Source organism: Anomaloglossus baeobatrachus, chromosome 4, assembly GCF_048569485.1.
Source record: "Anomaloglossus baeobatrachus isolate aAnoBae1 chromosome 4, aAnoBae1.hap1, whole genome shotgun sequence".
Lineage (NCBI taxonomy): Eukaryota > Metazoa > Chordata > Amphibia > Anura > Aromobatidae > Anomaloglossus > Anomaloglossus baeobatrachus.
In genome coordinates this window covers 446855831-446874878 of record NC_134356.1, presented here as the reverse complement: position 1 = coordinate 446874878, position 19048 = coordinate 446855831, and positions in this window count along the sequence as shown.

Below are 19048 nucleotides of genomic sequence, written 5' to 3'. Positions count from 1 at the left end.
AAGCCTGTGCACAAATTACGTCATTTTGGGAAGTTCGGACAAAGATTGCTCTGCAATAAAGCGTTCGGTTACTCAACTAAAGACATCATTTTAATCAGCTTCCTAGTAACATCATGGCCCTGCCTCTAGTTTATAGGGCAAAAACCTGCTGGTTAGTTCCCTTTAAATGCCCAACAGCCAAAAGGCCTAAGGAATCAGGTGACCAGAGGACAGGATGTGACCATTTCCTTTCCCATCTCAGACCAACTGAGCGACCATTGCTCTATACACAGCGGTCGTGTCCGGTGATTATGCCTCACTTTATTGTTCTGAAACCATACCTGAAATACATGGAAGATTTTTGATAACCCCTTTAAGATTAACTACTTCAGTAGCTGTAAAGTGGGAAAGAAAAATTTTGGGTATAAAACTGGTCCTGTTTGTTTTTAGCAGCACTCCAAAAAGATTTGCTTAGAACATTATAACCCTTCCCTGACAGTGTCAAATAATATATTACCGTACAATGGGGATCAGCATGAGCAACCTGCGGTGGTCCGGACGTTGTGAAATCACAGATGCCAGCAGACCCTGACTGCTACATGACAGTCTGCGGCCATCCACAGATACTGGGAGTTATAGTTTCATCACAGCTGGAGTGCTGCAGGTTGCTGACCCCTGTAGTACACATTCATACAGTGCAGCAATAATTCCCAACAGCTTATGAAAGAATATAATTTGTACACACGTGAATAGCTTTATGGGGGGGAAAGATGCTGTGCAGCGCAAGGTGTGACATAGGTCCAGGGCAGAGAGGTTAGTGCAAGAAACCGGCAATTATATTAATATTCGTGTTAGTAGCAAATAGTGCTGAATATATTCACTCATCACTATTAAAGGGGTTATCCGGCTTATTTTGAGTTTTTTTCATTATTACACTATTGGGCTACATTGGGGCAGGTAAGTAGATAGAGACCACTTACCTGCCCTGCTGTCAGCCCCTCTCCCCCGGCTCAGAGTGGTCATGTGACCGCTCCTGCCGCGATTTTGCTGCTTCCGGTCATTTCATGTCAACATGGGCAGGGCCATGTTGACATGCAAATCTGGAAACAGCATGTCGTCTCCCTGCTGGGCTGTACAGTGCGTGGAGTCCCCACCCCCATTCCTCCACCCTCCCACACATTCCCCCGCACCCCGTAGTCTGCCCACAACCTCCCCCTCCTTAGCTGTGGGGTCCGTGACCTGGGGGAGGGGCCTGGCGGCGGCTGCCGTGGTGTCAGCGCCATCACCGGGCCCCTGCTCAGGATCACACATTCAAATGTACCGGCATCACAGATGCCGGTATATTTGAAAGCGCTGATGAGAAGGAGCGTTGCGCTTCTCATCACTGTCCCGCTGTCTGTGCTCTCTTCAGCACAGCGGTGACGTCACTACTGTGCTGATATGGCCAGAGCACAGACAGCGCGCGAACGTGCAGGAGCGGTGGGGACCGAGGACGGGTGAGTATGTACTCCCTACATGTGTTCCCTATGGGGGTACGGGGGGTCTGTACAGAGCGCCGTGTGTGCGTGTAGATCCTGATGTGTGTATGCGGTGCAGAGCCCGATGTGTGTATGCAGTGCAGAGCCTGATGTGTGTATGCAGTACAGAGCCCGATGTGTGTATGCGGTGCAGAGCCTGATGTGTGTATGCGGTGCAGAGCCTGATGTGTGTATGCGGTGCAGAGCCCGATGTGTGTATGCGGTGCAGAGCCCGATGTGTGTATGCGGTGCAGAGCCCGATGTGTGTATGCGGTGCAGAGCCCGATGTGTGTATGCGGTGCAGAGCCCGATGTGTGTATGCGGTGCAGAGCCCGATGTGTGTATGCGGTGCAGAGCCCGATGTGGGGCTGTTATTTCCAATGCTGTAGTCATAACAGGTCAGTGTTGGGGCAGAATATACTGACAGGGAATGTGTGTGCAGGGGGCGGGCAGGGGGCGAGGCTGGACACTGGGGTGGGGCTGGACAGTGAGGCCGGGCGGTGCCAGCTCTGACTGGGAGGTGTGGCACAGGAAGTGGTCAGTTTGCTTGTGCTGAATGTAAACAGAGAGCTGCAGAGAATAAAGGTTGAATTCAAGAGGAACAAAAGTTAGAAAACAAAAAATAACAATGTAGGGGTGATTTATATGACAATATAGCACAGATTAGCTTAAACTCAAAAATTTTTGTTATGTCGGACAACCCCTTTAAAGGAGTTATCCGACATACACTCCAAAAAATGTTTAAGCTAATCTGTGCTGTATTGTCATATAAAACACCCCTACATTATTTTTTTTTTTGTTTTCTATCTTTTGTTCCTTTTGAATTATCACTTTATTCTCTGCAGACACTTTATTTACATACACCTCAACCAAACATGAAATCTTCCTATGCCAAACCTCACAGTCAGAGCTGGCACCGCCTGGCCTCACTGTCCAGCCTCGCCCCCTGCACACTCATTGGCTGTCAGTATTCTGCCCCAGCACTGACCTCTCATCCCTACAGCAAAGATGGGCACATTACTACATTATATGTGCGGTGGATGTGAGGTGATTGTGCTGTCACAGATGAGATATCACTGCTCTGTATATCCAATCATTGGTAGTACAGAGCAGTGATCCTGCTTCTCTCATCTGTGGCAGCACAATCACCTCACATCCACCATACATATAATGTAGTAATGTGCCCATCCCTGTCAGTACTAACAAATGTGGAGGGCACTGTGGAGACACGGGGCTCAGTGGGTGCTCTTGTCCGCTGGCCCAGCCGCCTTTAGAAAGACAGCGTGGCTCAGGGCTCATCCCAACTGAACGCACGACCTCCTTAACCGTCGGCGGAACACTACTCAGACAACACAGGGTGAGGGAATTACAATATTAAGACTTTATTGGATGCCCAAAATATTAACGGCACATAACACATAACCAGCAAAACACACATGTAACAGGCAACAGAGTCTCACCCTTCCGCTGGCTCACCAGGGATTTTGAATGTCTTTGCCTCAGAGCTTCCAGGGCCACTTACTCCAATCCAGCAGCACCCCGCTTTCGGCGGGCACCCACCGCGAAAGGAATAGCGCCAGATTTAGGAAGCTGTGTGAGGTCTGCAAAGTCTGTAGCCAGGTGACCAAATTGTCCCAACCTGGGTTTCTTCCTTAGGTAGTCCTGGTATGATGATATAATCCTGGCAGCCGGAGTTGAAATCCCTAGACTGTGGATATGGTCTCCAATCGGAACCGGAGTCCCTAGATTGAAGCCACAAAGTATCTTGGTTATGATCCCCTAGTCAGCTCCTAAGAGCTTAGACTGAATCCATCAGCATCTATCAACAACAACGTGGTGGCTTAAAGAAGTCCTCTCTTATAGCCACAGCTCTCCCTCTGGGCACACTGCGTCCTCATCGATTGGTTGGACAAGATCGCCTCTCCAATTGAATGAATCTCAAGCTGCATGGACAATGTTCATCCAAATGATGTCTACAGAAAGACTGAGTGTATACATGTAGTCTGGAATGCACAGACTAGACAATGACTACTAAGGTAATTACATTAGCAATACACAACTACAATACAATGATTACTGGAAGGGTCTGGAGAAACAATAGCTAAGCAAACATGAGTTGGCACACATAAGAACAATACGTCTGGCTGAATGTTAAGAAAATTTAACCCATGACAGGCATTGGGTGTCCATGTTGTCACAGGCACCACTTCACTCACAGAAGGATCTCTCCTGACACAATAGAAACTAGTCCAATATATAAAGAAAAGAAAATGCCATACAAGGAGGATCACCATAAAAAATATTATTTTATTTCACAAAATCGACACAAGAAAGGTGAACAACACAATTAAAACCATTTAAAAAGCAAAGAGCTATAGTTAAACACATATGCCGCCCCTGCAGCGGTTGAACTGCTCGGATCCAGGGGCGGTGATTACTCGTGGTTTGAGGGTCTCCTGACCCGGGGGCTAGGGGCCACACTCAAATGAAGAAGGGGGTATTTACAGGGAAGGTATATATAGTTCGTGACGCTACCCGTGATGTACGGTAATTGGGAGTACCGCCGCTGCCGTTGGGAGTACCCAGGGTGATGGAGTGGGGCAGCTAGGTGACGTGACCCTCCACAGGTAGGGGATTACCCCGGGACTCTGGATGGTGGTGTGGGGTGCAGGGGGAGCGCAGGCTCGCTGGTTGCAGTGGATAATCTGGTACTCACTCAGCAATAAAGCAGACGCTGACAGTAGGGTAAACCAAGTCTCTGACTGCCGCTGTCTCCTGAAGGGAGCTTGCCCGGGTCCCGTCCCCTGCAGCACTGCCTGGTGGTCCGTGACCTGCCTCCTGGCACAGAATTTAGAGTGCTCTTTGTGGCCCGTCAGCTTGGAGCTTTCCTGGTCCCGCTCCCCACTATGGCTAAGTGAAGGAGCCTGCTCTCAGGGGCTCACGCTTGGGATTTCAGTGGGCTGCTTGTTTGGATAGCCCTATCCCCCTCGTTGCGCTAGTGCACCCAATCTCTGAGCTTCGTGGGGGCTGTAAGGAACCAGCCCATCCCTCTCCCAATCCTCCTTGGTTATGGATCCCTGTTCTTTGGTGTTGCTAAGATCAGAGCCAGTCAAAACCCTAGGAACACTTTACACCATACCCACTAGACACACCATTGGAGGGCCTGAAGGGAATAGGGCCACCCACTTGGGGGTTGGTAGGGGAAGTGAAAAAGTGAAAAGAGAAGTAAGAGAGAAGTGAAAAGGAGTGGAAGGAGTAGGAGGTAGAGCGTGACTCTCTGGGAGGGAGAGGTCACTGGTGAGGAGGAGGGCTCCTGAAGTCTCCTAGGTGGCAGATGTTGGTCTGGCCTGGTAGGAGCTGGAACCCCGGTCGCAGGGGATCGTGTCAAGGGGCACGGATTGCCGAGGAGGGCAGCCGGCGGCCTTGAGCCATCTCCGGGCAGGGGCCAGGGCACGACGGGGTACGCGGACCCTAGGCTGGGAAGCAGCTTCAAGCATCCTGGTAATTTACCCGACGAGGGTGAAGTCTTCAAGATTCATCCCTCGCCCGCTCCAAAATCGGGGTACTAGCACACCGATGGGATAGGACTTTTCCCAAAAACACAGTCCATCAAATCCCAAGCGTGAACCCTGAGAGCAAGCTCACTCTGTTAGCCATACGGGTGAGCGGGACCCGATTAGTTCCACACTATAGGGTCCAAACAGTGAACAAGGTACCATGGAAAAGGTCACAGGCTAACAAGCAACACTAAGGGCACGGATCCAAGCATGCTCCCTCCTGGCTGCAGCGGTGCTCAGAATTCTGGTTTACAAGCTGTCGGTGTCAGTATTCTTGGACTTAGTGACTACGCAGAAACCCTTTCCCTTCACAACGGCACCCTGACACTGCCATCACCTGGCCTCAGGGCAAAACACCTCTACCCACGGAGGGATCAAACACCCTGCTGCCATACCACGCGACCGGGCTCCCCAACAGCAGCGGTGGTACTCCACCTTACTGTGGCGCCCTGGACAAGCCAGGACATCACAGGTACTACAACAACACACCCCACACCCCGGTTAGGCACATCAGTCACACACACAAATCCTTGTTGCCTCCCTCCAGGGGCTGATGTCCACACCAGGTGGGGTGGAGCCAGGCGGTTGGCCCCACCCACCGAGGAGTTCACAGTCCTGGAGGCGGAAAAGGAAGTGAGATAAGTAAGAGAGTCGAGTTAGGGAGAGTGAAGTGGAAGGAGTGAAGTGGTAGTGGAGCAGACTGACCGTGTCCGGGTACGTGGCCCGGGCGCAAACAGCAAGGTTGGCAGACGGTGGTGACCATCTGCAGGCGAGGCCGATTGACGCACAATCGTAAGGACCGGGGATGGGCGGTGGCCCACCGGTACCGGACCGGGGAGCGAAGAGAAGCCAGCACCATTCGGCAGGGCCTATGGACCCCGACCAGGCTTGGAGTCGCCGTTAAACCGGTCAAATCTGTCAGCGACGGGAACCTCCGGGGTTTCCCAGCAAAGACCCGACTGAAGGCAACCGATCAACCGTGAAGGAAAATACAGCTACCGCCACAGCTAGAGTTCCCAGGGCCAGAGCCTGCGGGCATAAAGGGGCTCCTCTGGCCAATACACCGCTAGGGAGCGGGTTACCGGTGGGAAGCCATCGGAGCTGACAACACAATACAGGTGCAGGGAGAGACAGTCACCGCCAACCTACCGGGAGTGACCATCGCAGCCGGCTGTGGGACCCGTCCATCCAGCCATTTGTTTTACCAGAGACTCCGTCTACGTCATTGGCTGAGTGAGTACCACCGTGCCGTCTGGCACCGCGCTGTCCCCGCGACCCTGCACCTCACCAAACCCCGCCATCCACCTTTCAGTCACCATCATCGGGCCCCGGGACCACCAAATCCCCCTACCCACGGAGGGGAGAGAAAAACATCTCGGCTGCTCCCTGTCATCGCTCCCGGGATCCCCGTCCAGAGCAGCGGTGGTGTCCCAACCTCACCACAACCGTGGGTGGCGTCACGGACAAAATCCCCAAGCCAAACCATCCCCTTTTCACTCACGGGCGAGGAGCGCCGCTCGAGTCACCGGATCCGGCCCACCGCTCGAGCAACTGAGCAGCAGCAGCAGCAGCAGCAGCGCCGGACCCGAGCGTTGGCGAGCGCAGCGCCCTCACCGCCCGCGACATTACCACACACCGTGGGTGGCGTCACGAACTTCTAACTCCTCCACATATCCCCTTTTTCAAACTCGAGTGTCCGAATGAACCCCCGGGTCCGGAGACCCCTCGAGCCACCGCGGTTCCGGATCAGAGCGGCTCGGCCGCTGACACGGGGGCGGTACACATCCCTGTCTCCATACTATAGTAATGTGCCCATCCCTGACCCCATACTATAGCAATGCACCCATCCCTGCCTCCATACTATAGTAATGTGCCCATCCCTGTCCCCATACTATAGTAATGTGCCCATCCCTGTCCCCATAATATCGTAATGTCCCCTTTCCTTGTTTCCATACTGTAGTAATGTCCCCTTGGGCTCCTCTTCTTGTAACAATGATCTGTCTTGTAGAATTGCCCCCTAGTCTGCCATTCTTCACACACACAAAAAAACAAACACAAATCCTTCTCACCTGTCCTGGTTCCCTCAGTGTTCTGTGTCCTGCCACTTGCGGCCACAGCCCCCTCCTTGCTGATCGCGGCCTCTGCAGGGACAACTGCTTACAGCACTTTATAATCAGAGGACTGATTTCCAGGCGCTGTGCAGGGACGCGCTCTCTATGCAGCTTCTCCAGTGATCTGCTGCAGGCCTCTGATTGGCCAGCGGCTGATCATAGCTGTATACAGAGCTCGGCTCTGCAGAGCACCGGGAATCTGTCATCTGTTATAAAGCGGTGACTGCACAGCCACCTGCAGAGGCCGCGATCAGCAAGGGGCCTGCACGCCACAAGCAGCATCACGGTCCGCAGCTGAAAGCACTTTATATCAGATGATAAATTCCAGGGCGCTCTGCAGAACCGAGCTCTGTATACATCTACTGCAATGATCCGCTGCTGGCCTCTGATTGGTCAGCGGCTGATCATAGTTGTATACAGTGCTCCCATCTGCGCAGTGCCCGGGAATCAGTCATCTGATATACAGTGCTGACTGCACAGGCCACCAGCACATGCAGCATTCAGCAAGGGGGCCACGGACCTGTGCGCCGCAACCAGCATCGCGGGCTGCATGCAGCATACAGGCAGCAAGACCACTGCACTATGGGATGTGTGGGAGGGTACAGGGCAGAGGGCAGGGACACCGGCGCACTATACCTGCCAAGCAGGGCGGCTATATGACGTCTCCTGTGCTGCCCGTCAAAAAGGCGAGCATAAGCTCCTGCACTTGTTGACAGCAGGGCAGGTAAATAGTCACTATCTACTTACCTGCCCCAATGTAGCCCAATAGTGTAATAAAAAAAAGCAAAATAAGCTGAATAACCCCTTTTAATTGTGCTTATCTTATACTGCTGTTTCATCAATAATATATCCTTCCTTCATTGTTCACATATAAGTGTGACGCCCTGGACTAGCCAGGTAGTCACAGGTAGACCCCTGCATTACACCTGTCCCCCAATAAGGTAACATCAGCCAACCAGTAAAAAACTTAGTCACCTCCCTCAGTGCTTGATGGACACACCAGGGGGAGGAGCCAGGCGGTTGACCACGCCCACCGAGGAGTTCAGGGAGCCTGAGGCAGGAAAAAGAAAACAGTTTAGTCAAATGAGTTTTAGTGTTGAGGAGTGGAGGAGGTCAGGCCTGTGGGACAGGCCTGTGACAGTCTGACAGGTGCCGGGGTCGGAGCCCTGGTACCTTGGCTAGGAGGCATATGGTGGCCTTAGCCTGCAGGAGCCGGGAAGACGGCTCGGTGGAATCGTGGTGGACCGGGACAGGGTAGTGGGTAGTACCGACCCGGGGAACCGACTCGGAAACCGGAGCACACAGGGGGGTACTCAGACCCTGAAACGAGGTCCAGAATCCACTGGACTGAGTTAATTAACTGATTGCAGTATGGACTATAGGTCCTTTCCCACCCAAGTCCCGACTGAAGACAACAGCCCACCGAGGGGGATAGAAAGCCACCACACAGGCAGAGAGATCCCACGGGCCAGCGTCTGCGGGCAAAAGGGCTCTCCCATATTCACAAAGCCGGGGAGCGGACTCCCGTCGCTGAAGCGCAGGCAGCCCAAATACACAACACGGTGCAGTAGAAAAGGCCAAGACCACCGAACCGGGTGGGGGACCAGACTCAGCCGGCTGCGGGCACCGACCACCATCCACTTTGTTTACCAGAGACTTGTGTGTGTCAATAACAGTGAGTACAACAGTGCCACCCGGCCGTGCACCGCCCTGTACCGCCCAGCTACCCCAAACGGGTCCCGGGGCCACCATCCCTGCCCACGGAGCGGTTAACATCTTGCTGCACTACCATCTCCCCCGGGTGCCCCGTAACTGCAGCGGTGGTGTCTACCTTCCCCACATCCCGTGGGTGGCGTCACGAACTCAAACGCGGCACCTACCTAACCCCCCACCAAAAGTGCCAGCATCCCCTTTCAGAGCGAAGTGACCCCGGGTCTGGAGGTGTCAATGAGCCCGAATCCGAGCGGCTCGGCTGCAGCCGAGCGCGGGGCGGTACATAAACAACCAGACAATAGCATAGCACTTCTTAGTCTTTGAGGATGCCTAGTTAGGTAACAGTTCCCACTTGTGTCAGGCACTGGTAGTAATGAAAAAAAAAAAACAATAAAATTGATTGTTCACAGCAAATTAGTCTCTTTTCTCATTTGCTCTTAGTTTAAACCAATAATCAAGCACCGTAATTTTTTATCTCCTGGTTCTGTGCATTTTATCCAATATCATTGTAGATTTATGAAGCAGGATTTCAGCTCCTTTTCCTGTAATAAAGCATGAGGAAGTCTGATCCTCAACTATATAACAAAGCTATGGACTCTGGGGAGAAAAAAAATTGGATTATGACAACTTCTATCTTCTCTTTTGTCATCTACATAATGCTTTGTGAGTCAGTGCTTCCATAATACTTGGTCATTATATGATTGCTTGGTCTGTGCCCAGTTTGACAGAGCTGCTGTGTCCTAGCAGACTGAGATAATCTCTACCAGTTATTCCTGGCACTGAAATGGGTTTTTTTCCAGGTCCAGATTGTCCATTTGCCCAAGTGGACAGATTCCTGAGAGCCTAGAGCACTAAACCATAGAGTGGGCTGGCAGCCCCCCTTTTCAGCCACGGGCCCTTAAAAATTTAACCGCTGGCCCTTAAATAATTTACATGCAGCAGCGTCTCACACAGCGCTATTACCAAGGCAGTACTGGCCAGTGCCTGTTTTCCTGTGGGTTGAGTTCATACTCAGCTCTTCCCGGCATCTATGGCGTCTCCATGGATTCTGCTCCTATCCGCGCTCAGCACTGGACCTGCTACCGCCTTTCATCTTTCCCCATCTCCAGCACCTGGGTGAGTCCTGGCCGAGATGGAACCTAGAGTGCCTTGCACATACATGAAAGTATTCCCCCTTTGCTTTCTTAACTATTTTGTTACATTACAATCTGTGTTTAAATTTTTTTGTAGCCCAATTTGTATGTGATGCATTAGCTCTACAAAGTGAAAAAATATAGGCAAAAATTAAATTTATGGAATAAAATAAATAAAAATTTTGCATCGTTAGTGGTCGCTCGTACATGTCACACGCAACGACGTCGCTAACAAGGCCGGATGTGCGTCATGAATTCCGTGACCCCAACGGCATCTCGTTAGCGATGTCGTTGCGTGTAACGGGGCCTTAATGCTGTAGCTATCTTTGCTACAAAAAATACTGTGATTGGGAGGCGCAGTGAAAAAAAATGATGCGTGGTCCCCTGCCTATTTTTGATAACCAGTGCATGTAAAGGAGACAGTTGGAGACTGATTGGTAATGGAGAGGTGTCTATGAGATCCCCCTCAAATTACCAACCCTGTAAGTAAAAGAAAAAAAACAAAACAAAACATTTTCAATAATAAAAAAACACATCCTCTTTCTCCAATTTATTAACCCTCAACTGGTGAGGTGGGATTTTAGTCACGCAACTGGTGATGTGGGGCTTCCTTTACCCCAGTGTTTAGAAATCTCTAATTTTTACAGAACATGCAAAGATCACGTTTGTTTTAATTGTTTTCTTATTGGCGATTGATTACACATGAGTATAACACATTTTTTACACCCACAAGCAGCGGCGGACTGGAGTACTTGGGGCCCACCAGGAGAAATCAATCTTGGGGCCCACCAGCACCATGCAGTTACCGTACTATATATAGCAGGGATGGGATTCAAATTTTTAACAGGTTATCTGTAAACCCCGCCTATTTTAAAACCACACCCATTCTGTAACCACACCCATTCTGTAACCACACCCATTCTGTTAGCCACACCCATTTTCACGCAATTTCCTCAACCAAAAAATACAAGTAATTTAAAGTAAAATCTCCTTCCCCTTCCTCTCCTGTCCAGCATCAGTTGTTCCAGTCACTGTCAGTCTTATTGTATTAAATGATTTTTCTACAGTTTTTAAAAATTATTACTAAAGGAGCCCTGCTAAAATTGGAATGGACGACCTTCCCCATACAGATCCCATCCAATTATGGCCTCTTTTCCCTGCAGATCCCATCCCATTATGGCCTCTTTCCCCCTACAGATCCCATCCCATTATGGCCTCTTTTCCCCTGCAGATCCCATCCTATTATGGCCTCTTTTCCCCTGCAGATCTCATCCCATTATGGCCTCTTTCCCTTGCAGATCCCTTCCCATTATGGCCTCTTTACCCTGCAGATCCCATTCCATTATGGCATCTTTCCCCTGCAGATCCCATCCCATTATGGCCTCTTTCCCCAGCAGGTCCCATCCCATTATGGCCTCTTTCCCCAGCAGATCACATCCCATGTGCTCCTTTTCCCATATAGCTCCCATCTTATGTGGCCCCTCTCCCCATATAGCTGCCATCTTAATGCGGCTCCTCTCCCCATATAGCCACATATAGCTGCCATCTTAATGCGGCTCCTCTCCCCATATAGCCTCATATAGCTGCCATCTTATGTGGCCCCTCTCCCCATATAGCCACATATAGCTGCCATCTTAATGTGGCCCCTCTCCCCATATAGCCACATATAGCTGCCATCTTAATGTGGCCCCTCTCCCCATATAGCCACATATAGCTCCCATCTTATGTGGCCTCTCCCCATATAGCCACATATAGCTGCAATCTTAATGTAGCCCCTCTCCCAATATAGCCACATATAGCTGCCATCTTTTTGTCGGGAGGCTGCAGACAGGTGAGTATGAGGGGCCCCTGCTCACTCCCTGGGACCCCGCACCCCCCCTCCGGGGCCCCTGTACACCCTTCCTGGGCCCCTACATCCATAGGGGCCCAGGGGCGGTAGGGGGGACGGGGCCTAGGGGGCATGGCCATCAATAGCAGGGGCCCACCGGGGGTTCTCCTGACCTCCTGGTGGGCCAGTCCGCCCCTGCCCACAAGTATTGGAAAATGTAATACATTGATGATTCATACCAGCATTTTCCAATGAATGTCTGCTGAACAAAATTTCCCTGGGCTGTGGCAAACCCCACCTCACTAGTTGAGGCATACCTCCCAACTTTTGAAGAAAGGAAAGGGGACAAAGTATGTAGTGTGGCGACAAATTTTGGTCACGCCCCTAGCCACACCTATTTGGAAGTAAGGGTCATTGAGCAGATGCCCCAGACTGTTCGTTAATAGTCATAGAAGAGAGAATTTTCTTATATTTCTATGTGTCACTATATGACATGTTGCTTATTTGTGCCTCTAAGGCCGTGTTCACACATTGCATAAATTCTGTTTCTTGTTGTGTCTGCCGCTGTCTGTCCAAACTACACAATAACAATCTTCTCTGTGTTTTTCCAGTTTTGCTGCATATTTTTATGACTTTTCTGCATTATTTAATGCGTTTTTGGTTCAGATGTTGTGTTTTTATTGTAGAGAGAAGCTTTTTCCTACAATTTTTTAGCTCCATATAAAAACCTCCAGAGAAAAAAAACCTCAAAGCCGCAGAGTTCAGCGGCGTCTTCTCCTGGAATCACATCCACTTTGCTTGGATAATTAAACACAGCAGAATAAATGTGCAAAAAAACAGCAGAAAAAATGCAGCATTTACACTACATGTGAACACGGACTAAATGTCCAAGCAAAGTGGATGAGACGTCATGAAATCTCCGTCCCCGGTCTAAAGACGCCGCTGAACTCTCCGGTTTTGGTGTTTTTTTTCTTTATAATCTTCAGGATTCACATCTGCCCCAAACATGTATCAAATAAGGGGATAATGCATAAAAAATACCGCAAACATGCAATTCAGAGAAGATTGTTATTGCACTCATAGTGCGGACACCTGCAGAAAAAATGCAGCTTTTATGCTACGTGTGAACACGGCCTCAGTGATACATTTTTACTACATTTTTTTATGGGTTTTAATAAAGAAAAATAATAAATTGCGCCATTTTTTTCCACCATTTACCAATCCTCATCAATAATCTGATCGCTGACTCGTTCGGATCATTACGATTACAGGGACACCAAGTATTTCCATGTTATTTGCTGATTTGTGATGTTTATTATTTTACAAAAAAGTGTAATAAAATTACATTATTCTATTTCTTTTATTATTTTTAGTAATTTTATTAGAAGAAAAAAAAAACACCTCTTTTCCTCTCCCTGTAGAATACAGGAGATAGAGATGCTGCTCTGTACAATGTAGCTCTGTGTCCTGTGTAATCAGAGGCTGCATTGTAGGTTTATTCATATAAAATCCTCCCTCTTACATCATCAATTCCTAGTGGCTCACCGGCTTGAAAAGCTAGGAGGCTGCTGGACATGTTTGAAAGTTGCTGGTTTGAATCCAAGGTGGTGAACATAAAAAAAAAATATTTTTGTATTTTTTTTTCTCATTTCTTTATAGTAGTTTTATGGGAAGAAATAAATCTGACTCTTTCCTTCACCTACAAAGAGATGCAGTATTTATCTATCTATATCTATCTATTATCTATTATATATCTATCATGTATCATGTATCTATCCATCTGTCTATATGTCTACCTATTTATCTATCATGTATGTATCTATCTATTATCTATCATGTATCTATATATCCCTCTATCATCCATCCATCCCTCTATCATCCATCCCTCTATCATCCATCCATCTTTGCAACTAAATAATCTGCTTCTGGTTCCTCTACTGCAATATAGAGGTCAAGATTACCAAATCTTCCTATGCGTTCCAATTCAGCCAGTGGCTCAATGGTAGAGCTGCTGCCTATGGAACAATGAGCTCACGGTTCACGGGTTCGAGTCCCGGCCGCCCTGATAATTCAGAGCCGATGAGAGTTTAATTTATTCACTGCACTAGGGTGAGGAGCCGGGACATCAGCTGTGAGCTGTAGAACTGTGGGACACACCTCTAAAATCTGGGCAGTCCCGCAGAATCCGGGACGGTTGGGAGGTATGGTGGAGGGTTAACCCCCTATACATCCCCATCCAATGTATTTCCCATGATGATCCCAGCTATGCTACATCTAGAAGCTGCAGTAATTGAAAACATGACCAATCACTGCAGCTCCTGGGACACAGTGAGGGTAGGGGGTTTTCTACGGTCTGGCCAACTGGCAGTCTGGTCACCGGTTTTCACACTCCCCCGCTGCCCTCATTGAACTCAGTTGAACCTGCTGTTGGATTGCTGTACGGCCATGTCCTGCAATATCTGTGGTGGGGGAAACAAGGGCGCAATAGGGTCTTACCCGATATTTAGGGTGTAAAAAAAGAAGAGATGCACTCACCTGGTCTGGTTGTGATAGTCACAACTCCTATGACAGCGTATGGGAGTGCTGAGCTGGTTCCAGCTGCGGCCCCGTCAGGAGTGGTTGCTGTAAAAACGGGCATGAAAGAAGACGGGTTTTCCAGCCGCGCTATGAACCACACCGTTGAAGATTCCTTAAGATATTTTTATTGAGTCAATTCCTTTTTTTTTTTATTCCAACGCGTTTCAAAGGCAAACTGCCTTCTTCCTCAGGGAATAAAAATATACCGATACAGAAAAAAACAGGGTTTAAATAGAGACTGCACAGAGAGGCCATATTGCTGAAAATGACCTCATTGCCCCATGACTCATAGACACGAGGAGTGAATCTACGTCATGATTAGAAAAAAAGGGGGGGGGGGAGGAGGAGGGGAGGAGGGGGAGGAGGAGGGGAGGAGGGGAGGAGGGATGAAAAAGAAAAAAACATTTTTTTATATATTATTTTTTATTTGATGCATACAAATCTTGCATGCTTTGATGAATTGAATGAAGGAAAATTCATGTTCAGCATGGTGATGCAATGGGATGATTATATGGTGTATGAAAAAATATATATATATAGCGGAAACCACAATAGAAAAATGTGATAAAATAAAATTTGTTTTATCAAAAATTGTGCGTTCATTTATGTGTGTTCTATAATTGTATTTCTTTGGAAAAAGAATGGGGGGAAGGGGGGTCTTTGGAAAAGAGAAAAACAAGGAACTTGAACCTGCAGAAGAGGCATCGGAACAAACATAGAGAATCTGTCTCCTTCACCATTACTCTGTTCTAGGAGCATACTAGAGCATAGAGGTTCAAAAGGGATGTCATAAAAAATCCTCATCCACCCGGGTTTATAGTGAAAGAAATATATATATGTAGGTGAACGCTCTGGAATTTCAGCCCCATTATATTTGGGGATAATGTGAGAACCATGAATGAACTGTTAAATCTCTACAAGGGCAGCGCACCCGCAGGCGAAAACCAAAAGGGAGCGCTTGCACAGAGAGCGGATTCCCTGCAGTGAAAGGTCAAATGGGTTCAGATCGTGGGAAAAAGATATAGAGCGCACGCGCAGTATGCGGGGAGTCAGCGATTTTTCATAATGGAAGGAGATGTGAGCTCAAAAGGAGATGTGAAACACGAAAGGAGGCATGCTTAGGTGAAACAGTGATGTGAAAAACCCGATATTTCACAGGAGTGAAGTGTAAGGAGGGCATCCCTGCTTTGTCAAAAGGAGGAACTCCTTATACTAAAGTCGAACATGCTGCGATCTGTGGCTCATGAAAGCTATTCAAAAATATAGAAGCTATTTATCTATTCTATGATTGGAAGAAACGAAATTATATGATATATGAAAAAATTGTGTGGTAAAGATATGATACAATGCTATAATAAAAATAAAAATGAAAATGAAATAAATGTATGTTTTATCAAAAATTGTGTATTCATTTGTATGTGTTCCATGAGTGCATTTCTTAAAGAATATTTATTTGGGGGAAAAAAGAACAGGGGGGGCTTGAAACTACAGGAGGGGCATCGGAATAAACAAAGAGTGCCTCATTCTCCTTTACTCTACCCTAGTAATTTGCTGAAAAAAACAATGGTTCAGATGAGATGTCCTATAAAAAACTATTTTTATCTATCTAGTTTAGTAGTACCATATATATATAAACATATATATATATATACATATATATGCGTATATGAATTTCTGAAGTTTTATCCCCATTTCATTTGGGGAACATTTGAGGATCGTGAACAGACTGATTGAATCTCTGAAAGGGCAGTGCACATGCAGTGTGAGTTAAAAACAACAAGGAGCGCTTGCCTAGAAAGCGGATACTTTGTGGTGAAAGGTGAAATGGGTTCAGACCGTGGGAATAAAGATATGGGACGCATGCGTGGTGCGGGAAGAGCCAGTGGTGTCCCAAGATGGAAAGTGGTGTAACCTCAAAAAAGGGGGGGGTTGTGTGAGGACACGAAAGGACGCATATTTAAGTGAGACAGGGATGTGAAGATCTGGATATTTCACAAGGGTGAAATATGTTGAAGGCGTTCCTGCTTTGATATGGATAGGTATTTCTTGTGCTGGAGTCAAACATACTCCGGTTTGAGACTTATGAAAGCTATATGAATAATAAAAATTGTCTTTTAAATATGATCATTGTATTATTGAAAAAAACTAAATCGTCGGGAATAAACAAGTGAATTTGAAATAAGATGCATTCTATACTGAAAGGGATCACAAAGGTCAAAACACATAGGCTCATGTGGGAACCTGTAATGAATAGTGTGATCGTGATCAGAGAGGAAAAATGTATAAAGATGTATAAAACAGACATATTGATGTGAAGGTGCTGCTTGTGAAGGGAAACGACGGGCAAGGGGACCGTCGATCCACAATTTGGATGATGGAAACAAATATGATATATATATATAAAGGAGTGGAAGTATTTGAAATATAATGGAATAAATATAATGAATGTAATGAATATAATGAAAGCGTTGGATAAATACTTAAAAACTAAAAAAACTAAAAAAACTAAAAAAGGGGGCCAGGTAAAATCCAGATCAATATCTGTTATAAAAATAATAATAATAATCCCCATAGGATGAAAAATGGGTATAAAAACAAGGCATGTAAAAACATTCACAAAAGTTTGAACTAGAGGCACGTACATATAAAAATTATACAAGCATATACATGCATATATATACATATAAAAATAAAAATACATATAAAAATATATAATATTTTAAAACCTGAGGATTGATTCCATATTCAAAAAGGAATATCCCCTTTGATGGAAGAAATCTCTTCTTGAGTACCAAGAGAATATCCAATGCAGAAAAAGGGAACTCTCAACAATCTAGTAGTCCCTGAAGATACAATAAAAACTGGCTCTTGGAAATAGGTTGGAAAAGGAGGAGCTCATAAAAAGGACTTAATAAAAAAGGTCAGTAACTTCATTTAGTCCAAAGGGCTTCAGAGTATTCAGCCTGTGGATCCAAAAGGTCTCCTTCTTACTTAAAACCTCCATCCTGTTACTGATATTCGAAGGGATCTGCTCGATGGGGGTGATCTTAAAATCAAAAGACCTATTATGCTGAACCGTACAATGTTTCGAGAGACCATGCAGCATAAAACCTATCCTAATGTTATGGCGGTGTGAATTTAATCTATTATGGAGGGCCTGGCTGGTCCTCCCTACATATTGTTTACCGCACATGCAATCTACTAAATAGATCACATAATCGGACTGGCAAGTTAGATGGTTTTTGATATGAAAAATTTCAGAGCCCCCCAGGGAGCAAAAAGTAGTTTTCTTATGCTGGATACTTCTGCAGCACAAACAATTTTTTGTGCCACATTTGTATGATCCATCTGGGAGGGTGACCTTGGAACCCACCGGCTTTGTCCCCAGGCGACTTGGTGCTACAATATTTTTAATTGTGGGTGCCCGCCTGAAAGTGACACCCGGTTTGGTGGGCAGAACGGGCTTGAGGATGGGATCATTCTGCAGGATGTCCCAGTGTTTCAGCAACGTATTCCTTATAACCCCATTGTCCCCACTGTATGTGGTTATAAAATTCAAAGTGAGATCTGATGACTTCTTGTTGTGGGAAGACTCTGGAATAGGCTGGTCCCTCTTGGGTATAATGAGATCACTTTGTTTAAGTCTATGAGTCCCCTGAAAGGCCTTCTGGATCAAAGTCTTGGGGTATTCCTTTTCCAAAAAACGTCTTTTGAGGGTCCCTGCTTGTTCCCTGAAATCCGCATCCTGTGAGCAATTCCTCCTGATCCTTTTGTACTGATTTAAAGGGATGTTTTGTAGCCACTTGTCATAATGTTCACTATTGTAATGAATGTACCCATTAGCATCCACCTTCTTAAAATAAGTTTTTGTACATATCTTATCATTAGAATGGAAGATAGTCAAATCGAGGAAATTGATCTCTTCTTTATGTACGGTGGATGAAAAAGCTAGACCCCAGTCATTTTTATCCAGGTTGTCTAGGAAAATCCTGACATCAGAGAGGTCACAGTCCCAGATGATGAACAGGTCGTCAATGAATCTTTTATATAAAACAATGCTATTCCCATACAGGTCGTTTTTTACAAAGACCAGCTCGAATAGACCCATAAAAAGGTTTGCATATGAGCAAGCTGCTTTAGACCCCATTGCCGTGCCAAGGCGTTGGTGGTACAATTTGTCATCAAAGGTAAAAAAAATTATTATGTAGGATAAAACTCATGCTTTCTAAGAGAAACTCCTTTTGGACTTGGGGCATCCTGTTATCGCTTTCCAGAAAAAAGGAGAGACAGGACAAACCCAAATGATGGTGTATATTTGAATATAAAGCGGCCACGTCTATAGTTATAAATGTATATGACTCTTTCCATGGGATGCCCCCCAGGTTTTCTATGAGGTGTGCCGAGTCCCTAAGGTGACTATTGAGACCAAGAACATGCGGCTGTATTAGTATATCAATATAATGAGCTAGATTGGCTGTCAGTGAATCAATGCCCGAAATAATGGGCCTTCCAGGGGGATTGATTAAATTCTTATGAATTTTGGGGAGGTGGTAAAAAAATGCCAAGGGTGGGTTTTTGACTGATAGGAATCTTTTTTCAGCAGAATTTAATATGTTCTGATCTGCAGCATTTT